Genomic DNA, 17,809 nt, shown 5'->3' with positions numbered 1-17,809 from the left:
CTCCCTTTGCTTCCAGTGGCCCTGGAAAGCACTGATCTGTTTTCTTCCTTTTTTTTTTTTAATAGACTATTTTTTTAGAGCAGTTTTAGGTTCATAGCAAATTTGACAGCAAGTACAATGCGTGACCCCTCCCCTATCAACATCCCCCACCAGAGTGGTGCATTTGCTACCATCAGTGAACCTACGTTGACATGTCATTATCACCCAAAGTCCATAGTTTACATTAGGGGTCACTCTCGTTGTTGTACATTCTATGGGTTTAAACAAATGTATAATGACACGTATCCACCGTTATAGTATCATACACAGTATTTTCACTCCCCTAAAAATCCTGTGTGCTCTGCCAGTTCATTCCTCCTTCACTCACCCCTTCACCCCGGGCAACCGCTGATCTTTTTACTGTCTTCATAGTTTTGCCTTTTCCAAAGTGCCACATAGTTGGAATCACACATTGTGGAGCCTTTTCAGATTGGCTTCTTTCACTTAGTAATATGCATTTAAGTTCCTCCATGTCTTTTCATGGCTTGTTAGTTCATTTCTTTTTAGTGCTAAGTAATATCCCATTGTCTGGATGTACCTCAGTTTATTTATCCATTCACCCTACGAAGGACACCTTGGTTGTTTTCAAGTTTTGGCAATTATGAATAAAGCTACTGTAAACGTCTATGTGCAGGTTTTTGTGTGGACGTAAGTTTTCAGCTCTTTGGGTACATGCCAAGGAGTGCAGTTGCTGGATCATGTGGTAGGAATATGTTTAGTTTTGTAAGAAACTGCCAAACTATCTTCAGAAATGGCTGTATCATTTTGCATTTCCACTAGCAATGAATGAGACTTCTGTTGCTCCACATCCTCTCCAGCATTTAATGTTGTCAGTGTTCTGGATTTTGGCCATTCTAATAGGTGTGTGAAGTGGAGTCTCATTTTTATTTTAATTTTCATTTCCCCAATGATATGATTAAGAGCATCTTTTCATAGGCTTATATACTATCTGCATATCTTTGGTGAGCTGTCTGTTCAGGTCTTGCCCATGTTTAAATTGGGATGCTTGTTTTCTAATTATTGAATTTTAAGAGTTCTTTGTATATTTTAGATAACAGTCCTTTATCAGATGTATCTTTGCAAATGTTTTCTCCCAGTCTATGGCTTCTCATTCTTTTGACAGTGTCTTTCACAGAGCAGAAGTTAGTAATTTTAATGAAGTTCAGTGTATTATTTCTTTCATGGATTGTGCTTTTGGTGTTGTATCTCAAAAGTCATTGCAAACTCAAGTCATGTAGATTTTCTCCTGTTATCTTCTAGCAGTTTGGTGGTTTTGTGTTTTACATTAGGTCTGTGATCCATTTTGAGTTCATTTTTATGAAGAGTGTAAGGTATCTAGATTCTTTTTTTTTTTTTGCTTATGAATATCCAGTTATTCCAGCAACATTTGTTGAAAAGACTTTTCTCATTATATTGCCTTTGCTCCTTTGACAAAGATCAGTTGACTGTATTTGTGTGGTCAATTTCTGGGCTCTCTATTCCATTCCATTGATCTGTTTGACTATTCTTTTGCCAATACCACAACTGTCTTGATTGCTGTAGCTTTATAGGAAGTCTTGAAGTCAGGTAGCATCAGTCCTGCATCTTTGTTCTTCCCTTTCAATTTTGTGTTGGCTGTCTGTGTCTTTTGCCTCTTTCTATAAACTTTAGAATTAGTTTGTCAGTATCCACAAAATAACTTGCTGGGCTTTTAGTTGAGATTGTGTTGAATCTATAGATTGAGTTGGGAAGAACTGACATCTTGACAGTATTGAATCTCCCTATCCGTGAACATGGAATATCTCTCCATTTATTTAGTTCTTTTAATGTCTTTCATCAGAGTTTTACAGTTTTCCTCATATAGATCATGATATGTTTTGTTAGATTTATACCTAAGTTATTTCATTTTTAGAGATGCTAATGGCATTGTATTTTTAATATCAAATTCTGATTGTTCTTTGCTGGTATGTAAGAAAACAGTTGATTTGAAATCTTTTTTATTGCTTCAGTTATTTGTGTTTTTTTTTTTTTGTCCTGTAGGGGGGGATCTTCTGGTGAGAACCAGAAAACCTGCTAGACAAATTCTAAAAGATCTGTAACACTCAATTATTTGTAATTTTAAAAATTTCCTCCTACTTTTCTAAAAGCATTTCTCTTTTGTGGTTATTCATTAAGTTCTTTGTAGTTTAGTTTTCTTTTGCTGAGTTTTTGTAAATCATATTTATATTCTTTTACCATTTTCTTAATACCTTTTAGCTCATTTTGAAATTGTAGGTGATAGTTTTGGGGAATGTTTGTGGTATGATTTTGTAGGGAGTTATTCTGGTCCTTAAATAACTGAAAAATGTATAATAACTTTTATGAAATTTCACCTTATAACTTGTCTGTTCATTTTTATTTAGATTTGGTTTTTCTGAGCTTTCAGAAGGTGTGATTCAGAATAGTTTTTCTAACTTCAGAGCTACCTCTTCTGTTTTTTGCAGTGTTCATGGCTGTGGGAACTTGGTTTCTGAGACTTTCTGGTTCTATTCCCTTCTCTCATTTTTACTTGGACCTTTTTCTCCCTTTATCTCTTTTATTCCTGTCCTACTCAATTTTAATTCCATTTTGGGGCCTTTTTTCCTCAGTCGAGGGCCTTGGCTGGTCAGTTTGGAGAGTTCCTAGGGCCCAGACTGCTTTCAGACTTACTGTGGACACTTTTGCACACAAAAAGTGTGGACACTTTATTATTGAATTGCACTAAATTCCTCCTGGTTGCGCTGGTGTTCTCAAATTGGTGCTTTCCAGTGGATACTAGTTGGTTTCTCTAGTTTCGGTTCTGTTAGACATATTTACATTTAATGCTGTTATTGATTTGGTTGGGTTAAATCTGCTGTCGTGAGACTTATTTTCTATTTCTCCTGGGTTTTTTTTGTTGCCTTTTTCTCTTTTTTTTCCTTTTGGATTAACTGGGTATTTTTTGTAAAATTGCATTTTATCTCCTTTGCTGACTAATTAGCTGTAACTCTTGTTTAATAATGGTTGCTTTAGGGTTTATAATATGAAGTATATCAAGACATATACCACTTCACGTATAGTATAAGAATCTTAGCAACAGTATACTTCTCTTTCTCCTCTCCTGGCCTTTGTGCTATTGCTCTCATATATTTTACTTCTACATATGTTATAAATCTCACAATGTATTGTTATTTTTCCTTTAAACAGTCAAGTATTAGGAAAAGCTGTTTTTTGATTTACCCGTGTACTTATTTCCAGTGTTCTTCATATGTGTATAGGCAGGGTTTTTTTTTTTTTTATCATTTTCCTTCTGAGTGAAGGACTTCTTTTAATATTGCTTGTAATGGAGGTCTACTGGTGATTTTTTAATTCAAATTTTATGTCTGAAAAAGTATTTTGCCTTATTTTTGCAAGATACTTTTTCTGGACATAGAATTCTAGGTTGACAGTATTTATCTTTCAGTTTGTTAAAGATCCTGCTATATTGTCTTCTTGCTTACATTGTTTCTGATCTGCTGTCATTCTTAGCCTCGTTTCTTTTATATGTGTCCTTTGGCTGCTTTAAGATTTTTTCTTTACCACTGGTTTTAAGAAATGTGGTTCTGATGTGCCTTGGTGTAGTTTTTTTTTTCATTTTTTTGCTGGTACTTAGGTTTTGTTGAGCTTCTTGGATCTGTGGGTTTATGGTTTTCAAAAAATATGAAAAAGTTTAGGCCACTATTCAAATAATTTTTATGCCCCCACCCCCACTGCCCTTTTTACTTCTACCTTGAAGTTGTCCCATAGCTCACTGATGCTTTAAGTTTTCCTGTCTTTATTTTCTTTTTTTTCCTTTTGGACAGTTTTTATTGCTTTGTCTTCAATTTAACTAATTTTTCTTTGCATTATCTAATTTGCTGTTAATCTCATCTAGTAATAGTATATTTTTCCTAACTAGAAATTAAATATGAGTGTTCTTTATATCTTCCATGCCTTTACTTAACATTTTGCCTCTACCTTTTTGAGCATATGTAATACAGTTATAATAATGTTTAATGTCCTTATTTGCTAATTCTATGTTTTTCATTTCTAGGTTGGTTTTGATTCCTCCCCACTCCCCACCCCCCACTTTTCTCTCTCTATCTTTTTGCATGCTTGGTAATTTTTATTGAATGCATTACGTTGTGAATTTTATGTTTTTGGGTGCTGGATATTTTTGTATTTCTATAACTACTCTTGAGCTTTGTTCTGGGATACAGTTAAATTATTTAGAGACAGTTTGATTCTCTCAAGGCTTGATTTTAAGTCATACTTTTCTGAGTTCTGTGAGTTACGAGATTTTCTGCTGTGGTGTGATGAGTAGAACACAAGCTATTCCTGGCCCTGTGTAATCCCAAGGAGTATCCCCTCCACTCTTGTGAGTTTGTCTTCATTCCCCTACCCCCAGCCTGGGGGTGTTCCATATATGCATTTGCTAATTGTACTCAGCTGAAGACATAAGGGGCGGTGTGGGGGGTGTGGGGGGAGTCCTCTTCAAATCTCCAGAGCTTTCTATCTGTGTAGCTCTCTCCTGGCACTCTGCCCTGTGAACTCTAGCCGCCTTGGCATCTCTGGACTCCCAGCTTCATCTCTTCAGCTTGCATAGATTGCCAGACTCCACCTGGGTTCTGTCTCCCTGCACGACTCTCTGGACACTGTCCAGGCGGTAAGCTGGAACAGTCTTAAGGGTTCACCTTGTTTGTTTCTCATTTATTAATGATCACTGTCTTTGTGCTCTCTGGTGTCCAATGTCTGAAACTCAATTTTTCATATATTTGTCTGGTTTTTTAGTGGTTTTAGGTGGGACGGTAAATCCAGTCCATGTTACTCTATCTTCCTGAAAGTATAAGTCTGTCATAGTTTTTTAAAAGTTTGTGTCTGATAACTCCAATATCTGAATCTCCTAGGGGGTTCTGTTCTGTTGTTTCTCTTCCTCTTCTGGATTTCAATCATTTGGTCTGATAATTTTTATTAAATACTGGAAATTATATATGAAATGATAGAGTAATTTGATCATCTGAATGGTGTTCTCTTCCTTAGGAGTGAATTTGCTTTTGTGTTTGCCAGGCAATTGTGAGAGAGGGCGAGCTTAATCTAATCAGGGATTCGTCTCATTTGAGCCTGGTGTTCAGTGGTTGTGAGGCTGGCTTACTACAGGATCGCCCCTATTCTGTTTGTAGATCCCAACTGGAATCCTGGTGGTTTAACAGAGTTTTCTTCCTTGGTGGTTCGTGAGTTCCCGTTTTGTCTTCCCAGCTGTGTAAGAGGGCTGGAAGTTGTGCTCAGCCCCTCAGCCTCTCAGCCCAGCTTTCACCTCCATCTGCCTGCCTCTGCTGCCTCTGCTGCCTCTGATTCCACATATTCTCCCAGAGGGAATGTGGTGGGACATGCCCTGCTTACTACCTCTCTTTGCTTCCCTTCTCTCCCAGTTCTTTGTCTCTCATGTCTTTGCTGCCTTTGTAGTTCTCCGGTGCTTTCAAACTCATTTTTGTGGGGTGTCCCCCCCCATTTTTATCCAGTTTTTCTTTCCCCCAGTGGGATGATTGGTCAGTAACAAATTACTCTGTTGTTACAGGAAGCTAAAGTCCAGGTGTTTACAAATTTTAAAATTTTGCCTAAAGAATCTGCAGATACCAAACAACTCTGGTTTCTCTTGTTGTTTTTCCATTGTGTGGGGGCAGCACTGTGGTTGCCTGCTTTTGAAGTACGTCTGTAGCCCAGAACAACTACTTGTTCCAGGCCCTTGAGGTGGCAGTGTAGGGCAGGGAGAAATGTTCTAACCAGAGGCACACTCAGGGACCTTCCGGGAAATAGGGGCTTGTGTCTGGACTCCTTGGTAGTCGTTAAATGATCTTTGAACCAGGTGCCCTGGCTATAGGCCGCACATTACCCTTTTCTACTTTGTGACATTTTCCAACATTTTGATGTCTTGAGTTTAGTGTGAAAGTAAGCTCTATACAGATTTACTGTTTTTCCATTGAGAGTGATATGATAGACCATGTCACAAGTTCTGCATCAGAGTCCTCTGATTTTTTTAAGAGAATTTTATATTTAGCTCTTTTTGATACTCATGATAAGTGTAACTCCAGAATCAAGTAGTTTTCATCATGTTATCAGTTTGTGTAGCTGCCCATCCTCTGGATAACCCTGGCGTCTGCTTTATCAGAGTGGGGACAGGTAAACAGAGAGGAGGGAAACCCAAATGGAGGCAGCAGGTACTGACTGATAGTTCTAAGGCCATCACTTACTCATTGGAAATAACCTACATGTCACTCGTTCATTCATTTATTCTGAAACTTCTGATGTGGCAGGTAATGGGACATAAGATTTCAGGAATCTTGCAGGCTGTAGGAGAAGACTCCCACAAGAAGGTAATTATAAAACCATGATAAATACAGGGCAGAAAGCTTGAACTGTTATCTTTTCTTTAAGACTATCTTAACCAGCCTAGTGGGATCAGGGAGAGCATCCTAGAATAGCTGACTACTGAGTTAATGATATTAGCCAAGGGGGAGGGGAGTTAAGGACATCTCAGGAAGAAGGGACACAGGAGAATATAAAAAAGTACACAGTGGAAATCTCTCTTTCATCCCCCCATTACACCTCCCAGCATGCACACGTGATGTATACATTTACACACAGGGTTATTATTTTCTTTTGCATCCCTCTGGAGTGCCTCTATGCATATACAAATACAAATATAGATTCTTATCCCACACTTTATTTTTAATTCAAAAGATGGTACATTATATACTTATTTCTGCACCATGCTTTTTTTTCATGTAACATTGTATATTGGAGAGATTTCTAAATAAGTATATAGATAGGTCTCCTATACTTTTTAAGCTCCATAATATTTCTATCACGTGTAATTTATTTAAGTGGTAGTGTATTGATGGTCAGTCAGTGACAGTGCTGTACTGAATAACCTTGTAGATTGTTTACGTCTCTGCTAATATATCTCTAGGTCAAAGGGTATATATATTTTTTAACTAATGAAATTCAGAATCAACTTAACTAGTCCTGACATTTTTGTCATGGTCATGTTATTTTATAAAGTAGGATGATTTATGACATGTCTTTCCATTTGTTCCTTTTTGTGTCCTTAAGTCTAATATACTTCCTATTAGATTTATTCCTAGGTGTTTTACCTCTCTGGTTTTTATTATAAATAGAATCGTATCTTGTATGCTTTCCTCTGATTATTGTATATATGCAAATTATTTTCTGTATGTTAATTTTATTCTCTTATGCTATAAACTTTTTTTATATAAGCTTTGAGATATAATTAACATACTATATAATTCACTCATTAAAGTGTACAATTCAGTGAGTTTAATTATATTCACAAATTACCACAATCGCTTTTAAAACATTTGTATCACCCTGAAAGAAACCCTGTACTCATTAGCAGTAGCTCCCCATTTCCTCCCAACCCCCTAGCACTAGGTAACCAGTAATTTACTTTCTGCATTTATAGATTTGCCTGTTCTGAACATTTCATATACATGGAATCATATAATATGTGGTCTTTGTGACTGCCTTCTTTTACTTAGCATAATGTTTTTAAGGTTCATCCATGTTGTAGCATGTGTCAGTGCTTCATTCCTTTTAATGGCTGAATAATATTTCATTGTATGGGTAATCACTTTTTTTGTGTGTGAGGAAGATCAGCCCTAGGCTAACATTTGCCAATCCTCCTCTCTTGCTGGAAGACTGGCCCTGGGCTAACATCCGGCTGATCTTCCTCCACTTTGTGTGGGACGCTGCCACAGCATGGCCTGACAGGTGGTGGGTCCGTGCGCGCTTGGGATCCGAACCTGGCTGCCAGCAGTGGAGCATGCGCACTTAACCGCTACGCCACCGGGCCGGCCCCATGGGTATCACATTTTGTTTATTCATTCACTGGTTGATTGACTTTTGGGTTGTGCTGTGGAAAAACACACTCCTGTGTGTCTCTTCTACTCTCAATACTCTACTACAACTGTACTTCACTTCTGACACCACACATGTGGGTTTTCTACACATTAAGCAATTCTGTGACACCAGCTGGGTGTCCTGCGATTTAACTCAATTCCGACAGTGTCTACCTGGAGATAGTGTCAGATCTCACAAAACTGCTCCCCCAACTTCAGACGATGGTCACAAGTCCAGGTTATTATCTGTGCTTCTGACTGATGGGCTATAAATTGGAGGTTAATTGATTAATTTGCTAGATCCAGTCACAGAACTCAGGAAAACAGTTTACTTACTAGATTACCAGTTTATTATAAAAATTCAGGACTAGCCAAATGGAAGAAATGCATAGGGCATGGTGTGGGAAGAGGTGAGAAGCTGCCATGTTCTTTCCAGACCCCCTCACCCTCCCCACATCTCCACCTGTTCATCACCTTGGAAGCTCTCAGAACCCTGTAGTTCAGAGATTCTTGAGGAGGCTTCATCAGGTGTGATTGATGATATTGTGGTGATTGATTCAACCTCCAGCCCCTCTCCTCTCCCTGGAGGTCAGGGGATGGGGGAATTGGAAGTTCCAACCCTGCAGGCCTGATTGGTTTTTCTGGCAACCAGCCCCCAACCCCAAAAGTCAGCTCATGTGTAAACTCTGGTGTGGTGGAAAGGGGCATCTTATGAATAAGGAAAGACATCTTTACTGCTCTAATTACTTAGGAAATTCCAAGGGTTTTAGGAGCTCTGTGCTGGAAACAGAGATGAAGACCAAATATATATTTCTTGTTATAAATCACAGTATCGCAGATTGTTCCTACTTTTTGGCTCTAAAGAATAATGCTGCTATAAACATTTATGTACAAGTTTTTATGGGGACGTTTTCATTTCTTTCAGGTATCTGCTTAGGAGTGGAATTACTGGGTCGTATGGTAAATGCTTAACCTTTTGAGTAACTGCCAGACTATTCACCAAAGTGCTGCATCATTTTACATTCTAACTAGCTGTTTATGAGGTTCGAATTTCTCCACTCCTTGTCAACACTTGTTATTATCTGTTTTTTTTTTTTTTTAAAGATTTTATTTATTTATTTTCCCCCGCAAAGTCCCAGTAGATAGTTGTATGTCATAGCTGCACATCCTTCCAGTTGATGCATGTGGGACGCGGCCTCAGCATGGCCGGAGAAGCGGTACATCGGTGCGCGCCCGGGATCCGAACCCAGGCCGCCAGCAGCGGAGCGCGGGCACTCAACCGCTAAGCCACGGGGCCGACCCATTATCTGTCGTTTTGATGTAGCCATCTTGGTGTGAAGAAGCATTTCATTGTGGTTTTGCTTTACATTTCCCTGACGGTTCATGAAATTGAGCATCTTTGCATTGTTTATTGGCCATTTGTTTATCTTCCTTGGAGATAATATAAACTTTTGATAGTGAAAAAGTAATGTAATGAGTGGATGGGAGGAAGTATAAAATGATCTCTTTCATTGTAGGGAATCAACATGCTTAAAAGTTTGACACAGTTTTAAAAGTGAACATGCTTAAAAGTTTAACATAGTTAAAACTATAAAGACTCTAACCTTTAATGTTTTTTAGAATTTTTTTTTAGCTTAGAGGGGTTTTAGAAACTCTGTTACAGCAAAAAAAGAAAGAGTTCGAAGGTCTGTAGTTCCATCATTTTTGTCTTCTGTTAAAGCATATATAGTTCAATCCATTTTGATTCCTATTTATTTTTTATATTAACATGAATGTGATGTTATGAAATTATACTGAGTGATAGAATTTTGGTATTTGTAAACAGTGCTAAATTGTGTAATAAGCATGTTCATTTAAAAAATGTGTAACCTTTTTTTTTAGAAACATGTAAAGAGGTGTAACTAGTTTAAACTTTAGTGTCTCAGCTTTGCAGTAAACATTTCCTTTTCCTAAGGTGAAACAGTTATTAAATGGTAGAGCACAGACTAAAACGTAAGTCCCTTGACTTGAGTGCATCATTCTTTTCTTCTACATCACACTGAAGTGGTCGTTTTATTTTCGCCTTTCTCTCTCCTTTTGCATTTTTACGAATACTTGTCTTAGTCTTTCCATTCTCAGGTTCTAGGCTTTTTACCTTCAGGTCTAATCTTCTTTACTTAAATTAGATCTGTTTAATTTGAACGTGCTGCATCCTTCCTTTGCTGTTGGGACGTGAATTACTACCCAGGAAAGTTCACTGGTGTGCACCTTAGCAGTTGTGCTTTCCTTTATGGACTGAAACTTCCATTTGTTAGCTCACATGCTTTGGTGTGCTGAGTATGTTTCCTTACCCATCAACCTTACTATTTTTAAATTAAGCATTATTGTTGTATTTAATCTGCTAAATGTTCTCTTTAGTGCCCTTTATGTAATTTAATCTGGCCTCTTTTCTTCCTCTTAACTCATGTCTGAAGGAAGCTTGTCTAACATACAGATTTTCCCTATAAGGCACATCACAGCCTTGCATTTAGCACTATTCTTGGGGGCCATTTAAGCATAAAAATCACCCACAAAGAGCACAAAAATGCAAAAAAATAATGTTGTACTACATAGTGAAAAAGACCTGTTTACATGGAGAGGTGGAATAAGAGGACAGTGTCGCCTTGGGAAGTGGGAACTGCTTTGGACAACTACAGTTTTTTGCTACTCTGTGCATGTTTGTGAATGACTGTGAAAGTGCTGCGAGAATTGATTTTGGGGTTACAAATAAATTTGAGAGTGTAGGCGAATTTGCAAATACGGAATCCGGGAACAATGAAGATGAACTGTAGTTTGTTTCCTCTAAAATGTCAGAATTTTAGAGATTCAGTCAAGATTTGTTCCTTGTTTTCCCGAAATCTGCAAATTCGGAGGTAGCTCTTTTGATTTCTTTGTAGATATGCTAATGACACCAAGTCCCTTTAGTGTTTGCTAATCACCCCTGTCATTTCAGGGAACACTATTAGATTCCTTCTGGCTCCTGGTATTGAGCAGTAAAGGATTCTGGGTGCTTTGGAATGAAATTGCTTATCAAACAGGGCTCCTAACCTAGGCCAGGATAATTCCGGCCTTTCTCAAGTCACTAAACTGCTTAAAATTGAATGCAAATTTTGATGGTGCTTATGAGTATGTACAATTTTATGGAGAAGTAGACATCAAAATCTCAAAAGGTGACTCCTTTTTGTTCATTGACCTCTCCCAGAAAATTAGGAACCTTAATTTCTTGGATTGCATAGTTCCACCAGTAGAGATTTATCTTTCTCCACAGTTTGTTACATTCTTTCACTTCTGTAACTGTTGATCTTTTAAACTAATTTTTATTTTTTTGCAAAAACGGAGTACTGTAATATTTTGAAATTTGCTTTTTTTCTATTTCCTTCATTGTGAACATCTTTCCATATCAGTGTATATAACTCTACTGCATTCTCTTTAATGGTGACAGAATATCGTATGAATGAACTGTAATTTAAGTATGTCCTATTAATGATCATTTATGTTATTTCTAATTTTTCTCTGCTACCAACAATATATATCTTGGCATACTTGAACAGTATTTTCCTAGGATAAATCACTAATTGTGGAATTGTGATAGGACAAAAGATATTCAAATTTAAAATTTTAGTAGCTGATACAGAGTTGGTTTCAAAATATAGTTGTATCTTTCCCATAATGAATGAGTGTGTCTCTTTCTCCCTTAGCCTTGTCAATCCTGGATAATAGTCTTCTTATTTTGCTATTTGTATAGGTAGAAAAGAAATATTTTGTTTAAATTTGCATTTCTTTCATTACTGAAATGAACATTTTTTATGACCCTTTTTGTCCTTGAGTGATTATCTGTTGTTCGTTTTCCTGTTGTTGATTGTTTTGCTTTTTCATTGCAGAGCTCACATAAAAAAATCCTGAGGATAGGAACTTGGTCTTATTTACCATTCTGTCCCCACACCAGCGTACTAGTCACTGATAGTTGACTGAATTAATGGATCTTATCTCTTTGGTTGCCATGCATGTTGGCATCTCCACCATGTAGCGGTTTTAAATTTTAATGAATTTTCAAGCCTGACAGTATTTTCATTTTTGGATTCTAGTATTTGAGTATGCTTAGAAATACTCTCTTCCGTTACTCTTCTGGTTTTGGTGTTTAGAAATTTATTCCAGAATTTTTCTTTTTGGTGTGTGGTAGAGATCCGAATCCTCCCTTCCATTCTCCTGCCAACCCCTGTATGTTTGATTTATTTATACATAGCTCCTTATACTTGATTTTTTTTCTTCCCTTCACAGACTTTCTGGTTTCCTTTCTGGCTACCTTCTTATGTGAGAATTTTGTATCCTTCCTATTAAGTTGAAGTATAAAAATGCATTTTTCAAGCCCTTTTACCTTTTCTTCTTAAGTAGTATCTTGAGTGTAGAGGGGTGAAACACATGCAAAATGTGGTAGGCACTCAGTGAATAGTTTGTTATAGTTTAGGTGCTTTATTCATATTGAATATTAGCTGTGTGTTTCAGTTTTGTGAAGTGAAAATTAAGTAAATAAAATTTGTTTTACAAATAGTCTATGCTGCAGATTCTACTCTGATTATTACACAGTAAGGAAAAACACCTTCTTAGATCAAGATAGATTTTATTAGACAGCTTTATTGATGTTTAATTGACATGTAATAATCGGCAAATTTATAAATAATGTGATATATTTTGACCTGTGTGTACATCTTTGAAACCATCACCACATTCAAGAATGAACATGCCCCGCGTTCCCTTAATTCCCTTCCCTGCCTCCCTCATTTCTTCATCCCCTCCTCCATTCCTAGGCAACCATTCTTCTGCTGCTTTCTATAACCATAGATTAGTTTACCTTTTGTATAATTTTTATATAAATGAAATCATACAGTACATACTTTTTTTTTTCTTTTCTATCTTTATTTATTTTGAAATTGATCCATGGCGTTGGTTTTCAATAGTTCATTCTTTTTATTACTGTCATTCCATTATTTGGATATGCCAGCATTTGTTTATCCATTCATTTGTTGATGAACATATTTGAATGGTTTCCAGTATTTGGCTATTACAAATAAAGTTGCCATGAGCATTTATGTACAAGTCTTTGTGTGGACATAGCTTTTACTTCTCTTGGGCAAACACCTAAAAATGGAATTGGTCATATAGTAAGTGTATGTTTAACTTGTTAAAAAACTGACAAACTGTTTTGCAAAGAGGTTGTCTCATTTTACATGCCTACTAGATGTGTTTGATCCATACCCTCACCAACACTTGGCAGGGCAAGTCTTTTTAATTTGAGCCATTCTTCAGGGTGTGCAGTGGTATCTCATGATGGTTTTAATTTAAATTTTCTTAATAACTGCCAATGTTGAGCGTCTTTTCATATGATTATTCGCCATCTGTGTATCTTTGGTGAAGTATCTGTTTAGATCTTTTACCTGTTTTGAAAATTGGGTTGTTTTCTTGTTAGCGAGTTTTTTGTTTTTTATTTGTTTTTTTTTTTTTTTTTAAAGATTTTATTTATTTATTTTTTCCCCCCAAAGCCCCAGTAGATAGTTGTATGTCATAGCTGTATGTGGGACGCGGCCCCAGCATGGCCGGAGAAACGGTGCACGCCCGGGATCCAAACCCGGGCTGCCAGCAGCGGAGCGTGTGCACTTAACCGCTAAGCCACGGGGCCGACCCTGTTTGGTTTTTTTTTGGTGAGGAAGATTAGCCCTGAGCTAACGTCTGTTGCCAATCCTCCTCTTTTTGCCAAGGAAGATTAGCCCTGGGGTAATAATACCCTTGCCCATCTTCCTCTATTTTGTATGTGGGGTCATGCCCGGGATCCGAACCTGCGAACCCTGGGCTGGCCCCTTATTGTTGAGTTTTGAGAGTTCTTTATATGATAAATAAGTCCTGAGATCAGGTAGTGTTAGTCTTCCAGCTTTGTTGTTCTTCAAAGTTGTTTTGACTTTTCTGAGTCCTTTAATTGTCATATGAATTTTAGAACCAGCTTGCTGGTTTCAAACTTGCTGGAATTTTTTTTTTTTTTTTTTGGTGAGGAAGATTAGCCCTAGGCTAACAACCGATGCCAGTCCTCCTCTTTTTTTGCTGAGGAAGATTGGCCCTGGGCTAACATCCGTGCCCATCTTCCTCTACTTTAAATGTGATGCTGCCACAGCATGGCTTGATAAGTGGTGCGTCACTGTGCGCCCAGGATCTGAACCTACGAACCCTGGGCCGCCAAAGCGGAACGCGTGCACCTAACCGTTACACCACCAGGCTGGCCCCTCAAATTTGGTGGCGTTTTGACTGGGATTGTATTGACTGTAAACCAATTTGGGGAGATCTAACATCTTAATATTGAATCTTCTGATCTGTGAACACTATATATCTCTTCAGGACTTCTTTAATTTCTTTCAGCGTTGTTTTGTAGTTTTTAGTACACAGGTCTTGCACATTTTTTTGTCAGATTTGCCCCTGAATATTTCATAATTTTGATACTCTTGTAAATGTTATCATTTTCAAATTTTAATTTCTGATTGTTCATTGCTAGTATATAGAAATAAAACAGATACTTTTGTATATTGATCTTTTATCCTGTAACCTTGCTAAACTCACTTAGCATTTTTGTGGATTCCATAGGATTTTTACCATAGATAATTGTGCCATTTGCAAATAAAGATAGCTTTATTTCTACCTTTCCAGTTTTTATTTTTTCTTATCTTATTGCACTAGTTAGAACCTCCAGTATAATGTTGAATGGGAGTGGTGAGAGTGGACATTCTTGCTTTGTTTCTGATGTTAGGAAGAAAGCATTTGTTCCTTTACCACTAAGCTTTTTGTAGATGCCCTTTATCAAGACTGAGGAAGTTCTCTCCTATTCTTAGCTTACTGAAAGGTTTTTTTTTTGTTTGTTTGTTTTAAATCAGGAATGGATGTTGATTTTTGTCAAATGCTTTTTTTCTGCATCTATAGATGTTCTTTTCTCAGAAAAAATTTTTTGAATGATTTTTTTATTTTGAATATTCAACAAGCCTTGAATTTCCTGGCATAAATCTTACTTAGTCATTATCCTTTTAAGATATTGTTGGATTTGATTTGTTTAAATTTTGTGTTTATGTTCATGAGGGATGTTGATTTGTAGTTTTCTTGTACCAGTTTTGTCTTGTTTTGGTATTGGGGTGACATTGGCTTCGTAGAATGAGTTGGGAAAGTATCTTCTTGTCTTCAGTTTTCTGGATGAATTTTTATAGAATTGATATTAGTTCTTCCTTAAATGTTTGGTAGTATTCACCAGTGAACCCATCTGGTTCTAGAATTTTCTTTGTAGGAAGGTTTTTTTTTTTTTTTTTTTTTTGGTGAGGAAGACCAGCCCTGAGCTAACATCTGATGCCAATCCTCCTCTTTTTTTTCCTTCTACTGAGGAAGATTGGCCCTGAGCTAACATCCGTGCCCATCTTCCTCCACTTTATGTGGGACACCGCCACAGCATGGCTTGACAAGCGGTGCGTCGGTGCGCGCCCAGGATCCAAACCTGCAAACCCTGGGCCACCGAAGTGGAGTGCATGCACTTAACCGCTTACACCACTGGGCCGGCCCCTGTGGAAAGGTTTTTATCAAATGTATTCATAATGTTGCACAGCCGTCACTACCATCCATCTCCATAGCTCTTTTCATCTTGTAACTTGCATTCATTTTTGAAAGATATTTTTGCTGAGTTGCTAGGTTGACAGTACTTTCTTTCAGTGCGTTAAAGATTTTGCACCACTGTCTTCTCTCTTGCGTTGTTTACAGCTAAGTCTGCAGACATTTTATCTGTTTCTCTGTGTGAAATGTAGTATCTTTCCTCTGACCACTTTTAAGATTTTCTCTTCATCACATGTTTTAAACCATTTGATTAAGATGTGCCTTCTTGTAGTTTTCTTTTTTGTTCTTCATGAAGTTTTCGTGTGCTTGGGGTTCACTGAGTGTTTTGTGTCTGTGGGTTTATAGTTTCCATCAAATGTGGAAAATTTTCTGCCTCTTTTTTTTTTTTTTTTTAGTAACAGCTTGAGATATAATTCACACAATTCACCCACTTAAATTGCACATTCAGTGGTTTTTGTGTATTCACAGAGTTTGCACCTATTGCCACAATCAATTTGAGAACATTTTCATTGTCCCCAAAAGAAACCTTCTACACATTAGCAGTCATTCCCCATTTCCTCTTAATCAGCTAGCCCTTGTTAACAATTACTCTTCTTTCTGTCTCAGTGGATTTTTGACTATTCTGGACATTGCTTATAAATGGAATCATATAATATGTGGTCACCAGCTTCTTTCCTTTACCAGAATGTTTTTAAGGTTCATCTACGTTGTAGCATGTATCAGTACTTCATATGATCTTCTAGTGTATGAACGTACCACATTTTATTTACCCATTAATCAGTTGTTGGACATTTGGATCGTTTCCACTTCTTGACCATTAAGAATAATTCTGCTAGGAACATTCGTGTATAAGTTTTTGTGTAGACGTGTTTTCATTTCTTTTGGGTATATACAGCCATACCTCAGATATTGTGGGTTCGGTTCCAGACCACCACAACAGAGTGAATATTGCAATAAAGACCAAACCATCACAATAAAGCGAATGTTGCAATAAAGAGAGTCACATGAATTTTTTGGTTTCCTAGTGCATATATAAGTTATGTTTACACCATACTGTAGTTTGTGAAGTATACAATAGCATTATGTATCTAGGAGTGAATTACTGGCTCATGTGGTAACTCTTTAGCCTTTTCGAGGAATTGTCATACTATTATCTGAAGTGGCTGCATCACTTTACATTTCCACCAGCAGCGTATGAGGGTTCTAGTTTCTTCACTCCTTGCCGATACTTTTCTTATCTATCTTTTTGGTTATAGTCATCCTAGTGGGTACGAAGTAGTATGTGATTGTGGTTTTGATTTGCATTTGCCTGATGGCTGGTGATATTGAGCATCTTTTCATGTGCTTGTTGGCCATTTGGATATCTTCTTTGGAGAAAATCTTTGCTCATTTTTAAATTGGATTATTTGTCTTTTTCTTACTGAGTTTTAAGAGTTCTTTATATATTCTGGCTACAAATGTCTCATCTGATTTATGATTTGCTAATAGTTTCTGTCTTTTCACTTTATTGATGGTGTCCTTTGAGACACTAAAGGTTTTAATTTTGATGAAGTACAATTTATCTAATATTTCTTTCATTGCTTGTGCTATTAGTGTCATATATAAGAAACCATTGCCTAATCCTAGGTCATGAAGATTTATGCCTATCTTTTCTTCCAAGAGTTTTTGCGTTAATTTTTGTATATGGTGTGAGGTAAGGGTCCAACTTCATCTTTTGCATGTGGATATCCAGTTGTCTCTTGCCTTTATTTCTTAAGGTATTTTTTTCTGTCCCCAACCCATCCCTATTTTGGGAACTCCAATTACATATATATTAGGCTTTTTAAAGTTGTCCAAGAGTTCACTGATGTAATTTTCTTTTCAGTATGTTTTCTCTCTGTTCATTTTGGGTAGTTGGAAGATTACTATAGCTTCATTTTAAACATGGTGTTCAACTTCAGAAGTTCAGTTTGGGTATCTGTGCTATCTTGTATCTCTACTTAACATGTTTAATCTTTTAGTTTCTGACCATATGGGATACAGTTATAGATAACTTTTAATGTCTACAAATTTTATCATAATCTCTTCTGGACTGGTTTTGATTGATTTTTCTCTTCATTATGGATGTTATTTTCTTGTTTCTTTGCATGCCTGGTTAATATTTTATCATGTGCCAGATATTGTGAATTTTACCTTGTTGGGCAATACATGTTTTGCATTCCTATAACTAGTAT

General features: G+C 37.0%; 1 protein-coding gene and 1 non-coding gene across 8 annotated transcripts in view; one reads left to right on the top strand and one right to left on the bottom strand.

The window, feature by feature from the left end:
• Positions 1-17,809, top strand: part of CNOT6 (CCR4-NOT transcription complex subunit 6) — a 69,101-nt gene that overhangs the window by 27,942 nt on the left and 23,350 nt on the right. The window lies entirely within an intron of this gene.
• LOC147917180 (U7 small nuclear RNA) lies at positions 2,061-2,122 on the bottom strand. The gene has a single exon (XR_015552122.1). It is a non-coding gene; the product is annotated as a U7 small nuclear RNA (small nuclear RNA).

The sequence above is a fragment of the Ceratotherium simum genome, chromosome 4, assembly GCF_057802395.1.
Source record: "Ceratotherium simum simum isolate JZ-2026a chromosome 4, ASM5780239v1, whole genome shotgun sequence".
NCBI classification, from domain to species: domain Eukaryota; kingdom Metazoa; phylum Chordata; class Mammalia; order Perissodactyla; family Rhinocerotidae; genus Ceratotherium; species Ceratotherium simum.
This window is presented reverse-complemented; position numbering and strand designations above follow the sequence as displayed.